The sequence below is a fragment of the Ranitomeya imitator genome, chromosome 1, assembly GCF_032444005.1.
Source record: "Ranitomeya imitator isolate aRanImi1 chromosome 1, aRanImi1.pri, whole genome shotgun sequence".
NCBI lineage: Eukaryota > Metazoa > Chordata > Amphibia > Anura > Dendrobatidae > Ranitomeya > Ranitomeya imitator.
This window is the reverse complement of record NC_091282.1, coordinates 661770879-661795508: the sequence shown is the minus strand read 5'-3', so window position 1 is coordinate 661795508 and position 24630 is coordinate 661770879. Positions and strand designations below refer to the sequence as shown.

Genomic DNA, 24630 nt, shown 5'->3' with positions numbered 1-24630 from the left:
CCACAGGTAGATCCATTCTTTTTTCTCTTATTGTATGGCGGTGAGAATTTATCTTTGTTTTCAGTTTTTGCCCTGTCTCCCCAACATACAGACCCCCAGTTGGACATTTAGTACAAATAATTAAGTACACCATATTAGAAGTGATGCAGCTGAGAGTAGCTGGTATCTTGTAGTCCTGATGTGAATTGGGGATCTTTATCTTGTCCGTGGTCATTATAAATGGACAGGTTTTAAATTTTTTCTGATTGCAAGGAAAGGTACCTGCAGCTGTTGGAGAGGACAGGGAGCTTCTGACAATGATGCTTCTTAGATTTGGGGGCTGCCTAAAACACAGTAGTGGGGGGTCTGGAAAAATGGATTGTAAGCGGGCATCTTTTTGTAGTAAAGGTTGTAATTTCCGTGCAGCTCCCCTTAGCACCTCCAGATTTGGATTGTAGGTAACCACTAGAGGCACCCGGTTGTTTTCTTCTTTAGCTTTGTAATGTAGCAGGTGATTCCTTGATATTCTGGTGGCTCTTGTAATCTGGTTTTCAACTGTTCTTGGATGGTAGCCCTGATTCAAAAAGGTCTTTCTGAAGCGACCAAGGTGTTCATCTCTATCCATGGGGTTGGAACATATACGATTGTATCTGATGGCTTGGCTTTAGACAATAGAGTTTTTTGTGTGTTTTAGATGGAAACTATCCCATTTAAGGTATGTTGGACGGTCGATTGGCTTCTGATACAGGGATGTTTCTATTTCATTGTTCTGCAGCTTAATGATGGTGTCTAAAAAGTTAATTTACAAGGGAAAGTTTCTTGATTATTCACCGCCCATGATCCGAATGTCTTTTCAAACAAATTTACTTTTAAACTTCAGCAATCATTTCAAACTCTCAACAGTTGGTTAACGCTCTACTTCCTCTTCCAGGGCAGCTCTTGTTGGCAGCTACTTCCTGGCTGGGAAAACTCAGGATCGTACCTTTCAACTGGTACGTCATACCATGGCACATTGGATGGTTCCACCACTGGCGTCTGGGTGGATTTAGGACACTTTGTAACTGGCCTGGCCGGGCCTGCTGCTGCTTTGGCTGCTTCTGTACTGGTACACATTTTCTGCAGTCAAGAGTGTACCAGCCTTTGTGGCTGGAGTATGTGACTTTATCACTGGGGTAAAGGTCCCTGTCAGGGTTTCCTTCCATTAGGTGGGATTCTATGTCTTTGCGATTGATAAATATTTCATTTATTATCACCTGTTCTTTGATGAAACCCCAGATTGCTGCCTCTCCTGCTCCTCCCGCTGTCTGCAGTGCTCCCGCCAGGTTGTAATGGGGATTTCTCCTTGGAGCGCTATCATGTCTGCCCCTGTGGGTCCCTCTTCAAACACCATGGGTTCGGTATAGTTAACCCGGGGCCCACTGGCTGGAACCAGCGGGGCCGTCATCCTCTGCAGGCTGCCATCCCCCTGGTCTCAGTTTTGTCGATGGCCTATTCCTCCGGGCCTTGGGGTCGGTAAGGGGCCCACCAGGGTGTTGTCTGGCACAGGGTGCCCTCAGTGTACAGTGACATTTCACCAAAGGACCCAAAACCATGGTTGGGGGTGGACAGCGTGGGGGTGACTCAAGCCTAGACGTTGGGCCTTCTGCTGCCGGGTCAGGGTCACACGCCTTACCTTTTCCTGCAGGGTGCTGGACCTTCTTTCCTGCTCCAAGCCGGACGAGGTTGTTGGTGGTCATCCAGTAAGACTCCCCAGGAAGGCCTCTTTCCATCCAGTCACAGTCTCCAGCTGCATCCGCACGAGCTGCTAGGTAAGTTCCTCCACTTCCTTACGCAGGAGGTCTGGATCCAACGTTGGTGGTGGGGAAGAATCATCCAAGGTTTGGCTGGGGGAGTCCTCTTGCTTCACCCCACACTCCGGTATCTGTCCTCCGCTTCCCGCCATGTTGCTTTCCGGCACTTCCTCCTCGGTCTGCTTTCTCGCGGTTTCACTGCACCACGCTTGTCTTCGTGGGCGGTTCCTCCCCCTCTTCCCGCCATCCCAGACCAGGAGGCGGACTTCTCTAGTTGATGGGCATACTTCTCTCACATAGTAGTATTGGTGAGGGGCGACCATGGTTTTCGCGCTGTTCCAACAAGCTCCACCCACGACAACACGCCTTTCTCCACCTGCATGCCACATGTTGCGGTAATGACGGCAAATTAACAGTTCAAAAGTCTCTCAATAAAGCACAGTCTCTGAGGTGCACAAGACCCATTTTAATGGGTCGGCCCATCCTGTTCGTGACGCTAAGTTGGAGAGCCCCTTAGGGCCATGGGGTACTCGGGCCAGGTCAGGTGGTCATTAAAGGGGTGTCATGGTCGCAGTGACCGGTCCGTGTCCCTGGGTGTCCAAGTCAAAGGGAAAGGTCTTTAAAGGGATTGATTGAATAAAGATTGTTTGTGACGCCACCTGTGGTATTTGGTCAGGGATGACCGACGCTGCTTAAAGGAGTCCACTGGGGATGATGTTATGGCAGAGGGGATGGTATCGCTTCCCACCGGTGAAGCTGGGTCCCCAGGGCTCCCAGTGTAGTAGACATGGATGACAGACGATGTAGTCCTGGAAAGAATCAGAGGACACAAGGTTGCAGTCTCTTTAACTTTTACTGGTATAAGGCAGCCACAGTCCAGGGTACGGATCACAGGTGATAGTTAGGTCCGGCCAGCTTAGAAGCGATTCGGAAATCCCCCTAGCCAGGAGGAGTTGGAAGCCTTCCTCACAGAGTTGTTGTAGTCCCTTGCTGCCTAAGGCTTCACACAAGGTACTCACTTTCTCTCTCTGTCCCTTTAAGTAGGATACTACCCGCATGGCAGGCAACTCGAGCCTTTTTACAGGTGTCTCTAGCTATGACTCCGGCCTCTATGTGCTGCTGTGCCTTTGGGTGTTAATGATGGACAGGCGACTTGAAATCTCCTGTCCGGCGGTTTCTGCTGTGGGGCATACAGTTACCCTCACAACCTCAGAATTTTAGCCTCCGGTATTCTGCGCTTCAGCATGGAGGGAGCTCAGTCGAAGCTGCCCTCCAGCTCTTTCCTATCCTTCACTTCTTCTCCCCTATCAGTCTCCTACAAACTGCTCTGTCTTTTTCCCCTTTCCAGGAGCTGCAGAACCACGTGTCTGCACGGCCCCAGCTTTCCTCTCTCCTCTGTCACTCTGACAGACTGAACTCTAACTCCTCCTCCAGCTATGATATATAGGGAAGTTCCCCCTGAATCTGGGTCTCGAGCTCCCCCTTCTGTCCTAGAGTCAGAACAGCGTTGCATGTACTTGTTACCTGCTAAAGGGATCCTTCCTCACTTCCAAGCATGGCATCACCCTCCCTGTGAGGAAGGCAATACCATTGTAACAACCGGTTACCTGGGGTGTTACATGTACATCAGCAGGTCCAGTCGGCACCTGCAATGACTCATCTGTACATCAGTCGGTCCAGTCCGCACCTGCCAGTGCTTATCTGTACATCGGCTTGTCTGTTATGATAGGCAATTCAGTAACACAATGTACATAGCGATCAGAGCACATACAGTGATCTGACAATAACCCAAAATAATAGAACGAGCTCTGAGACGTGGAAACTCTGTAGACCGCAATTCCTGATCCTCTCCAAACACAACTAGAGGCAGCTGTGGATTGCGCCTAACGCTCCCTATGCAACTCGGCACAGCCTGAGAAACTAACTAGCCTGAAGATAGAAAAATAAGCCTACCTTGCCTCAGAGAAATACCCCAAAGGAAAAGGCAGCCCCCACATATAATGACTGTGAGTAAGATGAAAAGACAAACGTAGGGATGAAATAGATTCAGCAAAGTGAGGCCCGATATTCTAGACAGAATGAGGATAGGAAAGATAACTTTGCGGTCTACACAAAACCCTAAAGAAAACCACACAAAGGGGGCAAAAAGACCCTCCGTACCGAACTAACGGCACGGAGGTACACCCTTTGCGTCCCAGAGCTTCCAGCAAAATAAATAGACAAGCTGGACAGAAAAAATAGCAACAAATAGCAAAGAAGCACTTAGCTATGCAGAGCAGCAGGCCACAGGAATGATCCAGAGAAACACAAGTCCAACACTGGAACATTGACAGGAAGCATGGATCAAAGCATCAGGTGGAGTTAAATAGAGAAGCAGCTAACGACCTCACCAGATCACCTGAAGGAGGAAACTCAGAAGCTGCAATACCACTTTCCTCCACAAACGGAAGCTCCCAGAGAGAATCAGCCGAAGTACCACTTGTGACCACAGGAGTGAACTCTGCCACAGAATTCACAACAGTACCCCCCCCCCTTGAGGAGGGGTCACCGAACCCTCACCAGAGCCCCCAGGCCGACCAGGATGAGCCACATGAAAGGCACGAACAAGATCGGGAGCATGGACATCAGAGGCAAAAACCCAGGAATTATCTTCCTGAGCATAACCCTTCCATTTAACCAGATACTGGAGTTTCCGTCTTGAAACACGAGAATCCAAAATCTTCTCCACAATATACTCCAATTCCCCCTCCACCAAAACCGGGGCAGGAGGCTCAACAGATGGGACCATAGGTGCCACGTATCTCCGCAACAATGACCTATGGAATACATTATGTATGGAAAAAGAATCTGGAAGGGTCAGACGAAAAGACACAGGATTAAGAACCTCAGAAATCCTATACGGACCAATAAAACAAGGTTTAAACTTAGGAGAGGAAACCTTCATAGGAATATGACGAGAAGATAACCAAACCAGATCCCCAACACGAAGTCGGGGACCCACACGGCGTCTGCGATTAGCGAAAAGTTGAGCCTTCTCCTGGGACAAGGTCAAATTGTCCACTACCTGAGTTCAAATCTGCTGCAACCTGTCCACCACAGTATCCACACCAGGACAGTCCGAAGACTCAACCTGTCCTGAAGAGAAACGAGGATGGAACCCAGAATTGCAGAAAAATGGCGAAACCAAGGTAGCCGAGCTGGCCCGATTATTAAGGGCGAACTCAGCCAAAGGCAAAAAGGACACCCAGTCATCCTGATCAGCAGAAACAAAGCATCTCAGATATGTTTCCAAGGTATGATTGGTTCGTTCGGTCTGGCCATTAGTCTGAGGATGGAAAGCCGAGGAAAAAAACAAGTCAATGCCCATCCTACCACAAAAGGCTCGCCAAAACCTCGAAACAAACTGGGAACCTCTGTCAGAAACAATATTCTCCGGAATGCCATGCAAACGAACCACATGCTGGAAGAACAAAGGCACCAAATCAGAGGAGGAAGACAATTTAGACAAGGGTACCAGATGGACCATCTTAGAAAAGCGATCACAGACCACCCAAATGACTGACATCTTTTGAGAAACGGGAAGGTCAGAAATAAAATCCATAGAGATATGTGTCCAAGGCCTCTTCGGGACCAGCAAGGGCAAAAGCAACCCACTGGCACGAGAACAGCAGGGCTTAGCCCGAGCACAAATCCCACAGGACTGCACAAAAGTATGCACATCCCGCGACAGAGAGGGCCACCAAAAGGATCTAGCCACTAACTCTCTGGTACCAAAGATTCCAGGATGACCAGCCAACACCGAACAATGAAGTTCAGAGATAACTCTATTCGTCCACCTATCAGGGACAAACAGTTGCTCCGCTGGGCAACGATCAGGTTTATTAGCCTGAAATTTTTGCAGCACCCGCCGCAAATCAGGGGAGATGGCAGACACAATTACTCCTTCCTTGAGGATACCCGCCGGCTCAGATAAACCCGGAGAGTCGGGCACAAAACTCCTAGACAGAGCATCCGCCTTCACATTTTTAGAGCCCGGAAGGTACGAAATCACAAAGTCAAAACGGGCAAAAAACAAAGACCAACGAGCTTGTCTAGGATTCAAGCGCTTGGCAGACTCGAGATAAGTCAAGTTCTTATGATAAGTCAATACCACCACGCGATGCTTAGCTCCTTCAAGCCAATGACGCCACTCCTCGAATGCCCACTTCATGGCCAGCAACTCTCGGTTGCCCACATCATAATTTCGCTCAGCAGGCGAAAACTTCCTGGAAAAGAAAGCGCATGGTTTAATCACTGCACACTCAATACTGGAATAGTGCTTGAAAAGGTATATGCCAATTTTATTCAAAGAAATAATACAAAAATTGATGGTTGCCACATAGGTAGAAGTAGACAATGAACCCGACGTTTCGACCCTCCCGGGTCTTATTCATGGGGTTACTGGGAAGGCAAAAAAACTGTATAAATAACAGTGCCATATACATGGAGAACGGCATAGCAGTATACGTGAAGTATATATACAAAACAAACTAACCACAGATAAAAGAACAAAAGGGGGGGGGGGAAAGGGGGAGAGAATATATACATATATACACAGCAAAATACAAAATAACAAGGTCATATGAAGAGGAACGGCGAGAGAACAACAGTATAAGTACATAGAATCATGGTAAAAGTCCATATAAGTGTTTACCTCTAGTCCTTTGATATGAGCGCATAAAGGTGGCGGTAGTGTGGGAAAAGCAAGTGATCCCTTATGTATAAGACATGACCTGTCACAGTAACAAGATTATAGGTTATACTCTATATAGGAACAAAATGACTACCTAAGCACTCCAGGAGAGGAAGGTAGATACCAGACACGTGTAGGACGGATGATGTAATGTGTGAAAAACAGGTGGTGAGTGGTGGTAAATGGCCTCATGGTATGGAATGGTGGATAATGTACAGTCTATTTGTAGATACAGGTAAATGGGAGGCACAGTAATCCTATACACTGACAAAATGGTGGCTACATGTAAAAACAATGATAACTATGTCTGTGTGGACCTTAGACTCTGGATAGATATATCACTAGAACAATATAGCTACCTGTCAGTATAACCAGTAGGGGCTGCTGTCCCGAGTAAAGAAGAACTGGGCACACGACTGGCCGTAATAGGTTCTATGGGCCTGTGGGTATAAAGGAGAGGGGGTGCCACAAGCTGTAAAACAGGAGCTGGCAGGCAGAGGGAAAAGGGGGGAGTAGTACCGCACTAATACCTGGGTGGAGTCCTGTGTGGGGTCAGCGGCGCATCCCGCGCCTAGCTGTGTGGTCCTGGAAGGATGCTGCTGGAGTGAGAGTGGACGAGCGAGCCGTCCTGAAATAGCGCCGGACCGGAAGTGACGCGGTACGAACCCGCGCATGCGCAGATGGCTATCAGCGCTAGTGTGGGCAAGTACCTGCCCGAGGAAGGGAGTGGATAAGCGCTGATGGTAGCGCTGAAAGGGGCTAAGGGGGTGGCAGCTAAGAGAGCGGTAAAGTGGGACTACTAAAGATGAAAAGGCAGGGTCGGAGGACTAGGGGAATAGTAATATAGCCAGGGAGAGAACCCTATTGGAAACGTAGGGATGGCCAAAGAGGAGAACGGAATGAGAGAGGGAAATGTAAGAATATGTAGAATGCAGGATGTACACATATGGCTCAATAAAGAAAAAACTGGAAAAAAATAAAATAAAATAAACAAAAGGCAGAAAATAATGAAAAATAATGAAAAAAATGATGAAAAAATATATGCAGTAAAGTAGAAAAATGAAAAAAATGAAAAAAATAAATAAATAATAAATAAGAAAATGTGAACAATGCAAAAATGAAAAAAATGAAAAAAATGAACAAAATGAATAAAATGAAAAAAAAAATAATAAAAAAAAAAAAAAATGGAAATAATATTATGAAAAAGGAAAATAAACTAAATAATGAAAATGAAAATAAAAATAAAAATAAAAAAAGGAAAAATAAAAGTTAAAATAAATAAAAGAATAGTAAAAAATAAAATAGTAAAAAATAGAAAAATAATGATAAGATAAAAAATCGTAATGAGGCCAGATGACTCACCTAATAAGAGGTAGACTCAACGTGTCTGGAAAGTAAAAAGGTAAAATGATTAGTGAGGCATTATAGTAACCAATCAATATCTCTGTTAAGACCCTTGGGACTGAGGGTCTCAAGTTTGTGTATCCAGTAGGTCTCACGCATCTTAAGTTGCCTAATGTGGTTACCCCCTCTCCTAGGCCGGGGGACCTGTTCAATGACCTGATACTTAAGTTGCGCCACCGTATGTCTGTATTTGATAAAGTGCTCAGGGATTGGTAGCCATGTTTTACTGCAGCGAATGGTAGACTTGTGGCTGGCTATACGATCCTTCACATGCTGGGTGGTTTCTCCCACATATAGAAGGCCACATGGGCACTTAATGACGTAGACGACAAAGTTAGAATTACAAGTATAGTGGCCACGAATCGGATAGGTTTTACCTGTCCTGGGATGTGTAACACTGTCTGACTTAATCACATTTGAACATGAGGCACAGTTAAGGCATGGAAATGTCCCTGAGCGGTGTGGAGTCAATGTAGTCTGAGTCGTGGTGGGGCGTACACTACCTATGTCGGCCCGGACCAATTTGTCTCTGATGTTGGGGGCCCGCCTGTTGCACATGAGAGGTGGTTCCGAGAAGCTTGTGATGTTCGGGTAGGCTTTCTTAAGGAGGGACCAGTGTTTGAAGATCACCCTCTCAACCTTGGGCATAAACGGGTGGAACGTATGGACAAATGGAACCCTGTTCATGCTGGTATTATTGGTAGACACAGGTGGTGGTTGTAAAGCTCTTGTTTTCTCTCGGTCGAGTAGGTTTTGGGGGTACCTCCTCTCCCTAAACTTTTGGGACATGTCCTCTAAGCGTGAGGGGAGTATCTCAGGATCCGAGACTATTCTGGCCACTCTGGTGAACTGCGAACGGGGGAGACTATTCCGTGTAGCTTTTGGGTGGCTGCTAGAATAATGTAGAAGACTGTTGCAGTCCGTGGGTTTGCAAAATAAGTCGGTGGACAGTAGACCCTGGTCATCCTTACGGACAAGAGTGTCTAGGAAGGAAATTTGAGTAGGGTCAAAGTGCATGGTGAATTGGAGCTCTGGATATATGGAATTGAGAGTCTGATGGAATGCCTGTAATGTGTCAACGGGGCCTGTCCAGATGAAGAAAATGTCATCTATATAGCGTAGGTAACATTTAATGTGTTCCTCATATCTGATGTCCGTGTAAACAAAACTTTCTTCGAATGAGTTCATGTACGCATTAGCATACGCCGATGCGACATTAGAGCCCATCGCGGTCCCCTGGCACTGTACGTAGTAGGTATCCTCATAAAGGAAAAAATTCTCATAGAGGACTAGTCTCAAGAGATCTATGCACAGCCGTACGTAGGTGGTGGATTTGCTCGAATTCTCCAGAAGCAGTTTAGATGCTGCAATACCTTTCTCGTGGGTGATGGAGGTATAGAGACTATTAACGTCCATAGTGACCAGGAGACTGTCAGGGGGTACATTACCGTGTTGTCTAAGTACTCTAAGAAAGTGACCGGTGTCGAGTATAAAGGATTTATTATGTTTAGTCAATGGTGTGAGGATCTTCTCTAGGAAGACTGATAATGGTGATAATATCGAGTCGGCAGAAGCCACTATAGGACGTCCGGGAGGATTGGTTAGGGACTTATGGATCTTAGGTAGTATATAGAAGACCGGAGTGGTAGGGTGAGGGTTAGAAAGAAATGTAGCTGTCTGATGGTCAATGGTGCCATTCTCACTATATATTTTAATAACATGCTCTATTTTTCTGCGGATATCGAAGGTGGGGTCTCTAGGTATAATCTTATAGGTGTTGGTATCTGAGAGTTGGCGTAATACCTCCGTAGAGTAAAGTGTGCGATCTAGGATGACTATAGCCCCACCCTTGTCCGCTGGTTTAATAACAATGGATTTGTTATTGCGTAGGGAAGTGAGAGCTTGTTTTTCAGATGGTGTCAAATTAGCACGTGTGGGGAAGAGGCCCAGACGGTGCTGGTGAGATAGATCCTTAACATCCCTTTCAACAAAAGAAATGAACGTTTCAACAGCATGGAACGAATGAGGTGGATTAAAGGAGCTAGGGTTTCTTAGTCCCAATGATGTCAGAGGGATCTCCGCAACAGAGACGTCCCCACCAGGAGACACTCTGTTCTCGGAGTTACCAGTCAATGTCCCGAAGTGAGTTTTCAATCTCACCAAGCGGTAGAGTCTTTGTAGGTCCCGCTCCAGCTGGAGGCTATCCCAGATAGGAGTGGGGCAGAACGATAGTCCTTTTTGTAGTATGTCGAGTTCCGCAGGGGAGAGTGTGTGACCTGAAATATTAATAACTAGGTTAGATGGCTTACCTGTGACCGAGTTGTCATTTTTCCTCGATCTTCTTGTTGGTCGGTGTGTTGGTAACCTCCCCTGCGGCCTTTTCCTAAAAAATGCGGTCTGCTGGAGCCTGTGGATGAATCGCTCTCTGTACTGAAGGAGCCTGTCTTGCGATGGTATGGACGGCGCCAAGGGTTGTTGCCTGTAGAATCGCTCCATCTGTACACCCTGTTGTGGGTATAGTCGTCGTTGTCACGTTGAAACTTTTGACGTTTCTTTTCCTCCAAAAACTTTTGGTGATCAGCGAGGATCCGGTCCGTCTTTTCTTTGAGGTTAGACCAATCAGTAGAAGCTAAGGTTGAGGAAAGTTGAGTTTCAATGGCTCTAATGCTGTCCTTGGTTTCAGTGATGGCTTTCTGTAAGAATTCAATGGTCAGTATGATGATGTCCAAAGAACACTTGTTTAGGATCTTCTTGTACTTGTCACAGAAATCAGGATTTTCCGAGAAGAGGGTAGGTCGTAGGTTGCTACGGGCTCTAATGTCGCACCGGCGTATGCTAATGCGTACATGAACTCATTCGAAGAAAGTTTTGTTTACACGGACATCAGATATGAGGAACACATTAAATGTTACCTACGCTATATAGATGACATTTTCTTCATCTGGACAGGCCCCGTTGACACATTACAGGCATTCCATCAGACTCTCAATTCCATATATCCAGAGCTCCAATTCACCATGCACTTTGACCCTACTCAAATTTCCTTCCTAGACACTCTTGTCCGTAAGGATGACCAGGGTCTACTGTCCACCGACTTATTTTGCAAACCCACGGACTGCAACAGTCTTCTACATTATTCTAGCAGCCACCCAAAAGCTACACGGAATAGTCTCCCCCGTTCGCAGTTCACCAGAGTGGCCAGAATAGTCTCGGATCCTGAGATACTCCCCTCACGCTTAGAGGACATGTCCCAAAAGTTTAGGGAGAGGAGGTACCCCCAAAACCTACTCGACCGAGAGAAAACAAGAGCTTTACAACCACCACCTGTGTCTACCAATAATACCAGCATGAACAGGGTTCCATTTGTCCATACGTTCCACCCGTTTATGCCCAAGGTTGAGAGGGTGATCTTCAAACACTGGTCCCTCCTTAAGAAAGCCTACCCGAACATCACAAGCTTCTCGGAACCACCTCTCATGTGCAACAGGCGGGCCCCCAACATCAGAGACAAATTGGTCCGGGCCGACATAGGTAGTGTACGCCCCACCACGACTCAGACTACATTGACTCCACACCGCTCAGGGACATTTCCATGCCTTAACTGTGCCTCATGTTCAAATGTGATTAAGTCAGACAGTGTTACACATCCCAGGACAGGTAAAACCTATCCGATTCGTGGCCACTATACTTGTAATTCTAACTTTGTCGTCTATGTCATTAAGTGCCCATGTGGCCTTCTATATGTGGGAGAAACCACCCAGCATGTGAAGGATCGTATAGCCAGCCACAAGTCTACCATTCGCTGCAGTAAAACATGGCTACCAATCCCTGAGCACTTTATCAAATACAGACATACGGTGGCGCAACTTAAGTATCAGGTCATTGAACAGGTCCCCCGGCCTAGGAGAGGGGGTAACCACATTAGGCAACTTAAGATGCGTGAGACCTACTGGATACACAAACTTGAGACCCTCAGTCCCAAGGGTCTTAACAGAGATATTGATTGGTTACTATAATGCCTCACTAATCATTTTACCTTTTTACTTTCCAGACACGTTGAGTCTACCTCTTATTAGGTGAGTCATCTGGCCTCATTACGATTTTTTATCTTATCATTATTTTTCTATTTTTTACTATTTTATTTTTTACTATTCTTTTATTTATTTTAACTTTTATTTTTCCTTTTTTTATTTTTATTTTTATTTTCATTTTCATTATTTAGTTTATTTTCCTTTTTCATAATATTATTTCCATTTTTTTTTTTTTTCATTTTATTCATTTTGTTCATTTTTTCATTTTTTTCATTTTTGCATTGTTCACATTTTCTTATTTATTATTTTTTTTTTTTTTTTCATTTTTTTCATTTTTCTACTTTACTGCATATATTTTTTCATCATTTTTTTCATTATTTTTCATTATTTTCTGCCTTTTGTTTATTTTATTTTTTTCCAGTTTTTTCTTTATTGAGCCATATGTGTACATCCTGCATTCTACATATTCTTACATTTCCCTCTCTCATTCCGTTCTCCTCTTTGGCCATCCCTACGTTTCCAATAGGGTTCTCTCCCTGGCTATATTACTATTCCCCTAGTCCTCCGACCCTGCCTTTTCATCTTTAGTAGTCCCACTTTACCGCTCTCTTAGCTGCCACCCCCTTAGCCCCTTTCAGCGCTACCATCAGCGCTTATCCACTCCCTTCCTCGGGCAGGTACTTGCCCACACTAGCGCTGACAGCCATCTGCGCATGCGCGGGTTCGTACCGCGTCACTTCCGGTCCGGCGCTATTTCAGGACGGCTCGCTCGTCCACTCTCACTCCAGCAGCATCCTTCCAGGACCACACAGCTAGGCGCGGGATGCGCCGCTGACCCCACACAGGACTCCACACAGGTATTAGTGCGGTACTACTCCCCCCTTTTCCCTCTGCCTGCCAGCTCCTGTTTTACAGCTTGTGGCACCCCCTCTCCTTTATACCCACAGGCCCATAGAACCTATTACGGCCAGTCGTGTGCCCAGTTCTTCTTTACTCGGGACAGCAGCCCCTACTGGTTATACTGACAGGTAGCTATATTGTTCTAGTGATATATCTATCCAGAGTCTAAGGTCCACACAGACATAGTTATCATTGTTTTTACATGTAGCCACCATTTTGTCAGTGTATAGGATTACTGTGCCTCCCATTTACCTGTATCTACAAATAGACTGTACATTATCCACCATTCCATACCATGAGGCCATTTACCACCACTCACCACCTGTTTTTCACACATTACATCATCCGTCCTACACGTGTCTGGTATCTACCTTCCTCTCCTGGAGTGCTTAGGTAGTCATTTTGTTCCTATATAGAGTATAACCTATAATCTTGTTACTGTGACAGGTCATGTCTTATACATAAGGGATCACTTGCTTTTCCCACACTACCGCCACCTTTATGCGCTCATATCAAAGGACTAGAGGTAAACACTTATATGGACTTTTACCATGATTCTATGTACTTATACTGTTGTTCTCTCGCCGTTCCTCTTCATATGACCTTGTTATTTTGTATTTTGCTGTGTATATATGTATATATTCTCTCCCCCTTTCCCCCCCCCCCTTTTGTTCTTTTATCTGTGGTTAGTTTGTTTTGTATATATACTTCACGTATACTGCTATGCCGTTCTCCATGTATATGGCACTGTTATTTATACAGTTTTTTTGCCTTCCCATTAACCCCATGAATAAGACCCGGGAGGGTCGAAACGTCGGGTTCATTGTCTACTTCTACCTATGTGGCAACCATCAATTTTTGTATTATTTCTTTGAATAAAATTGGCATATACCTTTTCAAGCACTATTCCAGTATTGAGTGTGCGGTAATTTTTCTCTATTATTGATTAGACCACATGGTCGGTTTACCAGCACCTCACCTGTCCCTGACCTGAGTGCACACCATTTTCCCTACTATATATGGTTTCATCACTGAGCAACCAGAACCTCTCTGTGACAAAACATCCCCTGCTCCAATCTCAGAAGCATCAACCTCGACCTGGAACGGAAGAGAAACATCTGGTTGACACAACACAGGGGCAGAAGAAAAACGACGCTTCAACTCTTGAAAAGCTTCCACAGCAGCAGAAGACCAATTGACCAAATCAGCACCCTTCTTGGTCAAATCGGTCAATGGTTTGGCAACACTAGAAAAATTGCAGATGAAGCGACGATAAAAATTAGCAAAGCCCAGGAACTTTTGCAGACTTTTCAGAGATGTCGGCTGAGTCCAATCATGGATGGCTTGGACCTTAACCGGATCCATCTCGATAGTAGAAGGGGAAAAGATGAACCCCAAAAATGAAACCTTCTGCACACCAAAGAGACACTTTGATCCCTTCACAAACAAAGAATTAGCACGCAGGACCTGAAAAACCGTTCTGACCTGCTTCACATGAGACTCCCAATCATCCGAGAAGATCAAAATGTCATCCAAGTACACAATCAGGAATTTATCCAGGTACTCACGGAAGATGTCATGCATAAAGGATTGAAACACTGATGGAGCATTGGCAAGTCCGAACGGCATCACTAGATACTCAAAATGACCCTCGGACGTATTAAATGCAGTTTTCCATTCATCGCCTTGCCTGATTCTCACCAGATTATACGCACCACGAAGATCTATCTTAGTGAACCAACTAGCCCCCTTAATCGGAGCAAACAAATCAGATAACAATGGCAAGGGGTACTGAAATTTAACAGTGATCTTATTAAGAAGTTGGTAATCTATACACGGTCTCAGCGAACCATCCTTCTTGGCTACAAAAAAGAACCCTGCTCCTAATGGCGACGATGACGGGCGAATATGCCCCTTCTCCAGGGATTCAGGGAGCGGTGTGCTCAGGCACGGATAAATTAAACAGTCGACCCTTTGGGAATTTACTACCAGGAATCAAATTGATAGCACAATCACAATCCCTATGCGGAGGCAGGGCATCGGACTTGGGCTCATCAAATACATCCCGGTAATCAGACAAGAACTCTGGAACCTCAGAAGTGGTGGATGATGAAATTGACAGAAATGGAACATCACCATGTACCCCCTGACAACCCCAGCTGGACACCAACATGGAATTCCAATCCAATACTGGATTATGGGCTTGTAGCCATGGCAACCCCAACACGACCACATCATGCAGATTATGCAACACCAGAAATCGAATGGATGCACAGGTAGTTTTTTCTTCTATCCTTCCAGTAGACGGGCATGGCACCAGGAGATGGAACAGGATCCTTGATGCAAACAACTGGCTAAGACGATGGTGCAGACAACAAGGATTTGGATTCCTGGACCACAGTGTGAATTACTGGTATGATGGACTCCTCGCCAGAGACGGACTACACCTCAACAAACCTGGGAAACACACATTCGCCAGAAGACTCGCTACACTCATCAGGAGGGCGTTAAACTAGAAGAAGAGGGGACGGGAAGAAAAACATTAGACTCGAACAAAGACGACCCAGGAAAACATACTCAGAAGGGAGGTAAGAACATTTCTAAAACAATCCACAGTGAGGAGATTGGAACAAAACAAAATCCTCTAAACTGCATGCTCGCAAACGCCAGAAGCCTGACAAACAAGATGGAAGAACTAGAAGCAGAAATATCTACAGGTAACTTTGACATAGTGGGAATAACCGAGACATGGTTAGATGAAAGCTATGACTGGGCAGTTAACTTACAGGATTACAGTCTGTTTAGAAAGGATCGTAAAAATCGGAGAGGAGGAGGGGTTTGTCTCTATGTAAAGTCTTGTCTAAAGTCCACTTTAAGGGAGGATATTAGCGAAGGGAATGAGGATGTCGAGTCCATATGGGTCGAAATTCATGGAGGGAAAAATGGTAACAAAATTCTCATTGGTGTCTGTTACAAACCCCCAAATATAACAGAAACCATGGAAAGTCTACTTCTAAAGCAGATAGATGAAGCTGCAACCCATAATGAGGTCCTGGTTATGGGGGACTTTAACTACCCGGATATTAACTGGGAAACAGAAACCTGTGAAACCCATAAAGGCAACAGGTTTCTGCTAATAACCAAGAAAAATTATCTTTCACAATTGGTGCAGAATCCAACCAGAGGAGCAGCACTTTTAGACCTAATACTATCTAATAGACCTGACAGAATAACAAATCTGCAGGTGGTTGGGCATTTAGGAAATAGCGACCACAATATTGTGCAGTTTCACCTGTCTTTCACTAGGGGGACTTGCCAGGGAGTCACAAAAACATTGAACTTTAGGAAGGCAAAGTTTGAACAGCTTAGAGATGCCCTTAATCTGGTAGACTGGGACAATATCCTCAGAAATGAGAATACAGATAATAAATGGGAAATGTTTAAGAACATCCTAAATAGGCAGTGTAAGCGGTTTATACCTTGTGGGAATAAAAGGACTAGAAATAGGAAAAACCCAATGTGGCTAAACAAAGAAGTAAGACAGGCAATTAACAGTAAAAAGAAAGCATTTGCACTACTAAAGCAGGATGGCACCATTGAAGCTCTAAAAAACTATAGGGAGAAAAATACTTTATCTAAAAAACTAATTAAAGCTGCCAAAAAGGAAACAGAGAAGCACATTGCTAAGGAGAGTAAAACTAATCCCAAACTGTTCTTCAACTATATCAATAGTAAAAGAATAAAAACTGAAAATGTAGGCCCCTTAAAAAATAGTGAGGAAAGAATGGTTGTAGATGACGAGGAAAAAGCTAACATATTAAACACCTTCTTCTCCACGGTATTCACGGTGGAAAATGAAATGCTAGGTGAAATCCCAAGAAACAATGAAAACCCTATATTAAGGGTCACCAATCTAACCCAAGAAGAGGTGCAAAACCGGCTAAATAAGATTAAAATAGATAAATCTCCGGGTCCGGATGGCATACACCCACGAGTACTAAGAGAACTAAGTAATGTAATAGATAAACCATTATTTCTTATTTTTAGTGACTCTATAGCAACAGGGTCTGTTCCGCAGGACTGGCGCATAGCAAATGTGGTGCCAATATTCAAAAAGGGCTCTAAAAGTGAACCTGGAAATTATAGGCCAGTAAGTCTAACCTCTATTGTTGGTAAAATATTTGAAGGGTTTCTGAGGGATGTTATTCTGGATTATCTCAATGAGAATAACTGTTTAACTCCATATCAGCATGGGTTTATGAGAAATCGCTCCTGTCAAACCAATCTAATCAGTTTTTATGAAGAGGTAAGCTATAGACTGGACCACGGTGAGTCATTGGACGTGGTATATCTCGATTTTTCCAAAGCGTTTGATACCGTGCCGCACAAGAGGTTGGTACACAAAATGAGAATGCTTGGTCTGGGGGAAAATGTGTGTAAATGGGTTAGTAACTGGCTTAGTGATAGAAAGCAGAGGGTGGTTATAAATGGTATAGTCTCTAACTGGGTCGAAGTGACCAGTGGGGTACCGCAGGGGTCAGTATTGGGACCTGTTCTCTTCAACATATTCATTAATGATCTGGTAGAAGGTTTACACAGTAAAATATCGATATTTGCAGATGATACAAAACTATGTAAAGCAGTTAATACAAGAGAAGATAGTATTCTGCTACAGATGGATCTGGATAAGTTGGAAACTTGGGCTGAAAGGTGGCAGATGAGGTTTAACAATGATAAATGTAAGGTTATACACATGGGAAGAGGGAATCAATATCACCATTACACACTGAACGGGAAACCACTGGGTAAATCTGACAGGGAGAAGGACTTGGGGATCCTAGTTAATGATAAACTTACCTGGAGCAGCCAGTGCCAGGCAGCAGCTGCCAAGGCAAACAGGATCATGGGGTGCATTAAAAGAGGTCTGGATACACATGATGAGAGCATTATACTGCCTCTGTACAAATCCCTAGTTAGACCGCACATGGAGTACTGTGTCCAGTTTTGGGCACCGGTGCTCAGGAAGGATATAATGGAACTAGAGAGAGTACAAAGGAGGGCAACAAAATTAATAAAGGGGATGGGAGAACTACAATACCCAGATAGATTAGCGAAATTAGGATTATTTAGTCTAGAAAAAAGACGACTGAGGGGCGATCTAATAACCATGTATAAGTATATAAGGGGACAATACAAATATCTCGCTGAGGATCTGTTTATACCAAGGAAGGTGACGGGCACAAGGGGGCATTCTTTGCGTCTGGAGGAGAGAAGGTTTTTCCACCAACATAGAAGAGGATTCTTTACTGTTAGGGCAGTGAGAATCTGGAATTGCTTGCCTGAGGAGGTGGTGATGGCGAACTCAGTCGAGGGGTTCAAGAGAGGCCTGGATGTCTTCCTGGAGCAGAACAATATTGTATCATACAATTATTAGGTTCTGTAGAAGGACGTAGATCTGGGTATTTATTATGATGGAATATAGGCTGAACTGGATGGACAAATGTCTTTTTTCAGCCTTACTAACTATGTTACTATGTTACTATGAATAACCTCCTGATGTGCAGGAGCCATGCACATGGTCAGCTGGGTCCAGTATTGAGGTTTATTCTTGGCCAAAGGTGTAGCATCACTTCCTCTCAATGGAATAGGACACTGCAAGGGCTCCAATAAAAACCCACAACGTTTAGCATAATCCAAGTCCATCAAATTCAGGGCAGCGCCTGAATCCACAAACGCCATGACAGAATACGACGACAAGGAGCATATCAAGGTAACGGACAGAAGAAATTTTGACTGTACAGTACCAATGGCGGTAGACCTAGCGAACCGCTTAGTGCGCTTAGGACAATCAGAGATAGCATGAGTGGAATCACCACAGTAGAAACACAGCCCATTCAGACGTCTGTGTTCTTGCCGTTCAACTCTGGTCATAGTCCTATCGCACTGCATAGGCTCAGGTTTAATCTCAGGTAATACCGCCAAATGGTACACAGATTTACGCTCACGCAAGCGTCGACCGATCTGAATGGCCAAAGACATAGACTCATTCAAACCAGCGGGCATAGGAAATCCCACCATGACATCCTTAATGGCTTCAGAGAGACCCTTTCTGAAAATGGCTGCAAGCGCAGATTCATTCCATTGAGTGAGCACGGACCATTTTCTAAATTTCTGGCAATATAGCTCTATCTCATCCTGAGCCTGACAAAGAGCCAGCAAATTTTTTTCTGCCTGATCTACTGAATTACGCTCATCGTACAGCAATCCAAGCGCCAGGAAAAACGCATCGATATCACTCAATGCAGGATCTCCTGACGCAACAGAAAATGCCCAGTCCTGAGGGTCGCCACGCAAAAAAGAAATGACGATCCTAACCTGTTGCGCTGGGTCACCAGAGGAGCGAGGTTTCAAAGCCAGAAACAGTTTACAATTATTCTTGAAACTCAGAAATTTAGTTCTATCTCCAAAAAACAAATCTGGAATAGGAATTCTCGGTTCTAACAAAGAATTCTGAACCACAAAATTTTGAATATCTTGAACTCTTGCCGTGAGCTGATCTACACATGAAGACAGACCTTTAATGTCCATTGTAACACCTGTGTCCTGAACCACCCAAATGTCTAGGGGGAAAAAAAGACAAATCACAGTGCAAAGGAAAAAAAATGGTCTCAGAACTTCTTTTTTCCCTCTATTGAGAATCATTAGTACTTTTGGCTTCCTGTACTGTTATGATAGGCAATTCAGTAACACAATGTACATAGCGATCAGAGCACATACAGTGATCTGACAATAACCCAAAATAATAGAACGAGCTCTGAGACGTGGAAACTCTGTAGACCGCAATTCCTGATCCTCTCCAAACACAACTAGAGGAAGCTGTGGATTGCACCTAACGCTCCCTATGCAACTCGGCACAGCCTGAGAAACTAACTAGCCTGAAGATAGAAAAATAAGCCTACCTTGCCTCAGAGAAATACCCCAAAGGAAAAGGCAGCCCCCCACATATAATGACTGTGAGTAAGATGAAAAGACAAACGTAGGGATGAAATAGATTCAGCAAAGTGAGGCCCGATATTCTAGACAGAACGAGGATAGGAAAGATAACTTTGCGGTCTACACAAAACCCTAAAGAAAACCACACAAAGGGGGCAAAAAGACCCTACGTACCGAACTAACGGCACGGAGGTACACCCTTTGCGTCCCAGAGCTTCCAGCAAAACAAATAGACAAGCTGGACAGAAAAAATAGCAACAAATAGCAAAGAAGCACTTAGCTATGCAGAGCAGCAGGCCACAGGAATGATCCAGAGAAACACAAGTCCAACACTGGAACATTGACAGGAAGCATGGATCAAAGCATCAGGTGGAGTTAAATAGAGAAGCAGCTAACGACCTCACCAGATCACCTGAGGGAGGAAACTCAGAAGCTGCAATACCACTTTCCTCCACAAACGGAAGCTCCCAGAGAGAATCAGCCGAAGTACCACTTGTGACCACAGGAGTGAACTCTGCCACAGAATTCACAACACTTGTCCAGTCCGTATCCGTGGTACTAGTGTTCCTACAGTGCCTATATCTATTGTTCCTTCCTTCGGGCCTCGGCACAGTGGTTCCAGCACCCAGCCTGTTACATAAATGTTGTTAAACAAACTGTAAACGTGATTGAACATGCTTTTTATTCAGCAATGGAGTCTTGCATGGTAAGAGTGCATACAGGACGTGAAGGATGAGTTTTCTTTTACACCATTTTACCTGCGGATTCCTGGTCTTTTTGTAGCTCCCAACAGGTGGTCCTTGGCTCTTGGACAACTCTTCTGATAATTCTTTTCACTCCTCTGTTAGAAATCTTGTGGGGAGCACCTAGTCGTGGCCAGTTTATGGTGAAATTATGTTCTTTCCACGTCCAGATTATGGCCCCAACACTGCTCACCGGACTCTTCAGTAGTTTAGAAATTCTTCTGTAGCCAATGCCATCAGTATGTTTTGCAGCAATACTGTTGCGAAGGTCTTGAGGTGGTTTACTGATTTTACCCATCATGAGATTTTTTTTGTGTGGCACCTTAGTAATGAGACACCTTTTTATAGGCCATCAGTTGAATCAGCTGATATTATTTGTTACTTAGTGGCAGGACTGCTTTCTTATCACTGATAGAATTCAGAGGGTGTCTGGTTTTTGCACCTCTCTTTTTCATGTGTTCAATACTTTGTCCCTGTGTCATTTCTCATTATTACACAATAATTTAATTTATGGACATCTATGGTTTGATTTATTTGCCTGTGTGGATTGGATAGGTTTTTATCGACATCTGTGGATCATTTCAGTTCAATAGCACCTTTACAAATATATATACTTACAAAATTACTTTGTGGTTGTCTTCTTTGTGGACTACGGTGTGATGGATGTCATCCCCATCAGAGCCCTGCAGCCACTGGATGATGAGTAGTACTGGAGCGTCCTCCCATGGCACAACCTTTCCTGCTGGATGGGCCTGACGTTGCGGGGTTACTGGGGACCATGGCGCGGAGGCACATCTGTGGCACGGGGAACCGAGAAGTGAGTTATGGAGTAATTGAAAGCGTGGAGGGCAATGTTGACAATGACGTCCCAATAGTACCCAGTCATTGAGAGCTCGGTGATGTAATAGCAAATGGGATTGGGACCTAAGGGGCTAAAGGGGTCCCCTCACCCATATTCTGTAGTGCTCACCCCTGCATTTATCCTACAGCAGCATATCCTGAAGTTTTCCGCTCTCCCGAAGGAACACTGGAGCCGTGCGAGTCAATGTCCTCCCTGACCCCGCTTATTGTGGGGGGTGTTACACCTTGTCATTTATTATTGGTTCCCCCTCAGATGGAGGAGACGGAGCTGATGGACTAATTATGGGACTTTGGCTTAGGTTCATCCATCGATTAGTTGTGTTCTCTGTTGTGAATTCTGTGGCAGAGCTCCCTCCTGTGGTCACAAGTGGTACTTCGGCTGATTCTCTCTGTGAGCTTCTGTTGGTGGAGGGAAGTGGTACTGCGGCTTCTGAGTTTCCTCCCTCAGGTGATCTGGTGAGGTCGTTAGGTGCTTCTCTACTTAACTCCACCTAATGCTTTGATCCTGGCTTCCTGTCAATGTTCCAGTGTTGGACTTGCTTTTCCCTGGATCATTCCTGTGGCCTGCTGCTCTGCATAGCTAAGTTCTTCTTTGCTATTTGTTGCTATTTTTTCTGTCCAGCTTGTCTAATTTGTTGCTGGAAGCTCTGGGACGCAAAGGGTGTACCTCCGTGCCGTTAGTTCGGTACGGAGGGTCTTTTTGCCCCCTTTGCGTGGTTTTCTTTAGGGTTTTGTTTAGACCGCAAAGTTACCTTTTCTATCCTCGATCTGTTAAGAAAGTCGGGCCTCACTTTGCTGAATCTATTTCATCTCTACGTTTGTCTTTTCATCTTAACTCACAGTCATTATATGTGGGGGGCTGCCTTTTCCTTTGGGGTATTTCTCTGAGGCAAGGTAGGCTTATTTTCTATCTTCAGGCTAGTTAGTTTCTCAGGCTGTGCCGAGTTGCATAGGCAGAGTTAGGCGCAATCCACGGCTGCCTCTAGTGTTGTTTGGAGAGGATTAGGGATTGCGGTCTGCAGAGTTCCCACGTCTCAGAGCTCGTTCTATGATTTTGGGTTATTGTCAGATCACTGTATGTGCTCTGACCGCTATGTCCATTGTAGTACTGAATTGCCTTTCATAACAGTACAGGAAGCCTAAAGTACTAATTATTCTCATTAGAGGGAAAAAAGAAGTTCTGAGACCATTTTTTTTTTCTTTGCACTGTGTTTTGCCTTTTTCCCCTAGAAATTTGGGTGGTTCAGTACACAGGTGTAGCGATGGACATTAGAAGTCTGTCTTCATTTGTGGATCAGCTCTCGGCAAGAGTACAAAAGATTCAAGACACTATTGATCAGAAAGCTATGTTGGAACCAAGAATTCCTATTCCTGATTTGTTTTTTGGAGATAGAACTAAGTTTCTGAGTTTCAAAAATAATTGTAAATTATTTCTGGCCTTGAAACCTCGCTCCTCTGGTGATCCAGTTCAACAGGTTTTGATTGTTATTTCTTTTTTGCGCGGCGACCCTCAGGACTGGGCATTTTCTCTTGCGCCAGGAGATCCTGCATTGAGTAATATCGATGCGTTTTTCCTGGCGCTCGGATTGCTGTACGATGAACCTAATTCAGTGGATCAGGCAGAGAAAAATTTGCTGGCTCTTTGTCAGGGTCAGGATGAGATAGAGGTATATTGTCAGAAATTTAGAAAGTGGTCCGTGCTCACTCAATGGAATGAATCTGTGCTGGCAGCTATGTTTAGAAAGGGTCTCTCTGAAGCCCTTAAGGATGTCATGGTGGGATTTCCTATGCCTGTTGGTTTGAATGAGTCTATGTCTTTGGCCATTCAGATTGGTCGACGATTGCGTGAGCGTAAATCTGTGCACCATTTGGCGGTATTACCTGAGCTTAAACCTGAGCCTATGCAGTGCGATAGGACTTTGACCAGAGTTAAACGGCAAGAACACAGACGTCTGAATGGGCTGTGTTTCTACTGTGGTGATTCCACTCATGCTATCTCTGATTGTCCTAAGCGCACTAAGCGGTTCGCTAGGTCCGCCACCATTGGTAGGGTACAGTCAAAATTTCTTCTGTCCGTTACCTTGATCTGCTCTTTGTCATCGTATTCTGTCATGGCATTTGTGGATTCAGGCGCTGCCCTGAATTTGATGGACTTGGAGTATGCTAAGCATTGTGGGTTTCTCTTAGAGCCCTTGCAGTGTCCTATTCCATTGAGAGGAATTGATGCCACGCCTTTGGCCAAGAATAAGCCTCAATACTGGACCCAGCTGACCATGTGCATGGCTCCTGCACATCAGGAGATTATTCGCTTTCTGGTGTTGCATAATCTGCATGATGTGGTCGTGTTGGGGTTGCCATGGCTACAAGCCCATAATCCAGTATTAGATTGGAAATCCATGTCGGTGTCCAGCTGGGGTTGTCAGGGGGTACATGGTGATGTTCCATTTCTGTCAATTTCGTCATCCACCCCTTCTGAGGTTCCAGAGTTCTTGTCTGATTACCGGGATGTATTTGATGAGCCCAAGTCCGATGCCCTACCTCCGCATAGGGATTGTGATTATGCTATCAATTTGATTCCTGGTAGTAAATTCCCAAAGGGTCGACTGTTTAATTTATCCGTGCCTGAGCACACCGCTATGCGCAGTTATGTGAAGGAATCCCTGGAGAAGGGGCATATTCGCCCATCATCGTCACCATTAGGAGCAGGGTTCTTTTTTGTAGCCAAGAAGGATGGTTCGCTGAGACCTTGTATAGATTACCGCCTTCTAAATAAGATCACGGTTAAATTTCAGTACCCCTTGCCATTGTTATCTGATTTGTTTGCTCGGATTAAGGGGGCTAGTTGGTTCACCAAGATAGATCTTCGTGGTGCGTATAATCTGGTGCGAATCAGGCGAGGAGATGAATGGAAAACTGCATTTAATACGCCCGAGGGTCATTTTGAGTATCTAGTGATGCCATTCGGACTTGCCAATGCTCCATCAGTGTTTCAGTCCTTTATGCATGACATCTTCCGAGAGTACCTGGATAAATTCCTGATTGTGTACTTGGATGACATTTTGATCTTCTCGGATGATTGGGAGTCTCATGTGAAGCAGGTCAGAACAGTTTTTCAGGTCCTGCGTGCTAATTCTTTGTTTGTGAAGGGATCAAAGTGTCTCTTTGGTGTTCAGAAGGTTTCATTTTTGGGGTTCATC

General features: G+C 44.8%; 1 long non-coding RNA gene across 1 annotated transcript; it reads right to left on the bottom strand.

Moving 5' to 3' along the window:
- Positions 1-6169: 6169 nt before the first annotated feature.
- On the bottom strand, positions 6170-10612 carry LOC138658019 (uncharacterized). Its single transcript, XR_011317297.1, has 3 exons — positions 10215-10612; positions 7864-7888; positions 6170-6541 (listed from the first exon to the last, which is right to left on the bottom strand). It is a non-coding gene; the product is annotated as an uncharacterized lncRNA (long non-coding RNA).
- Positions 10613-24630: the final 14018 nt, after the last annotated feature.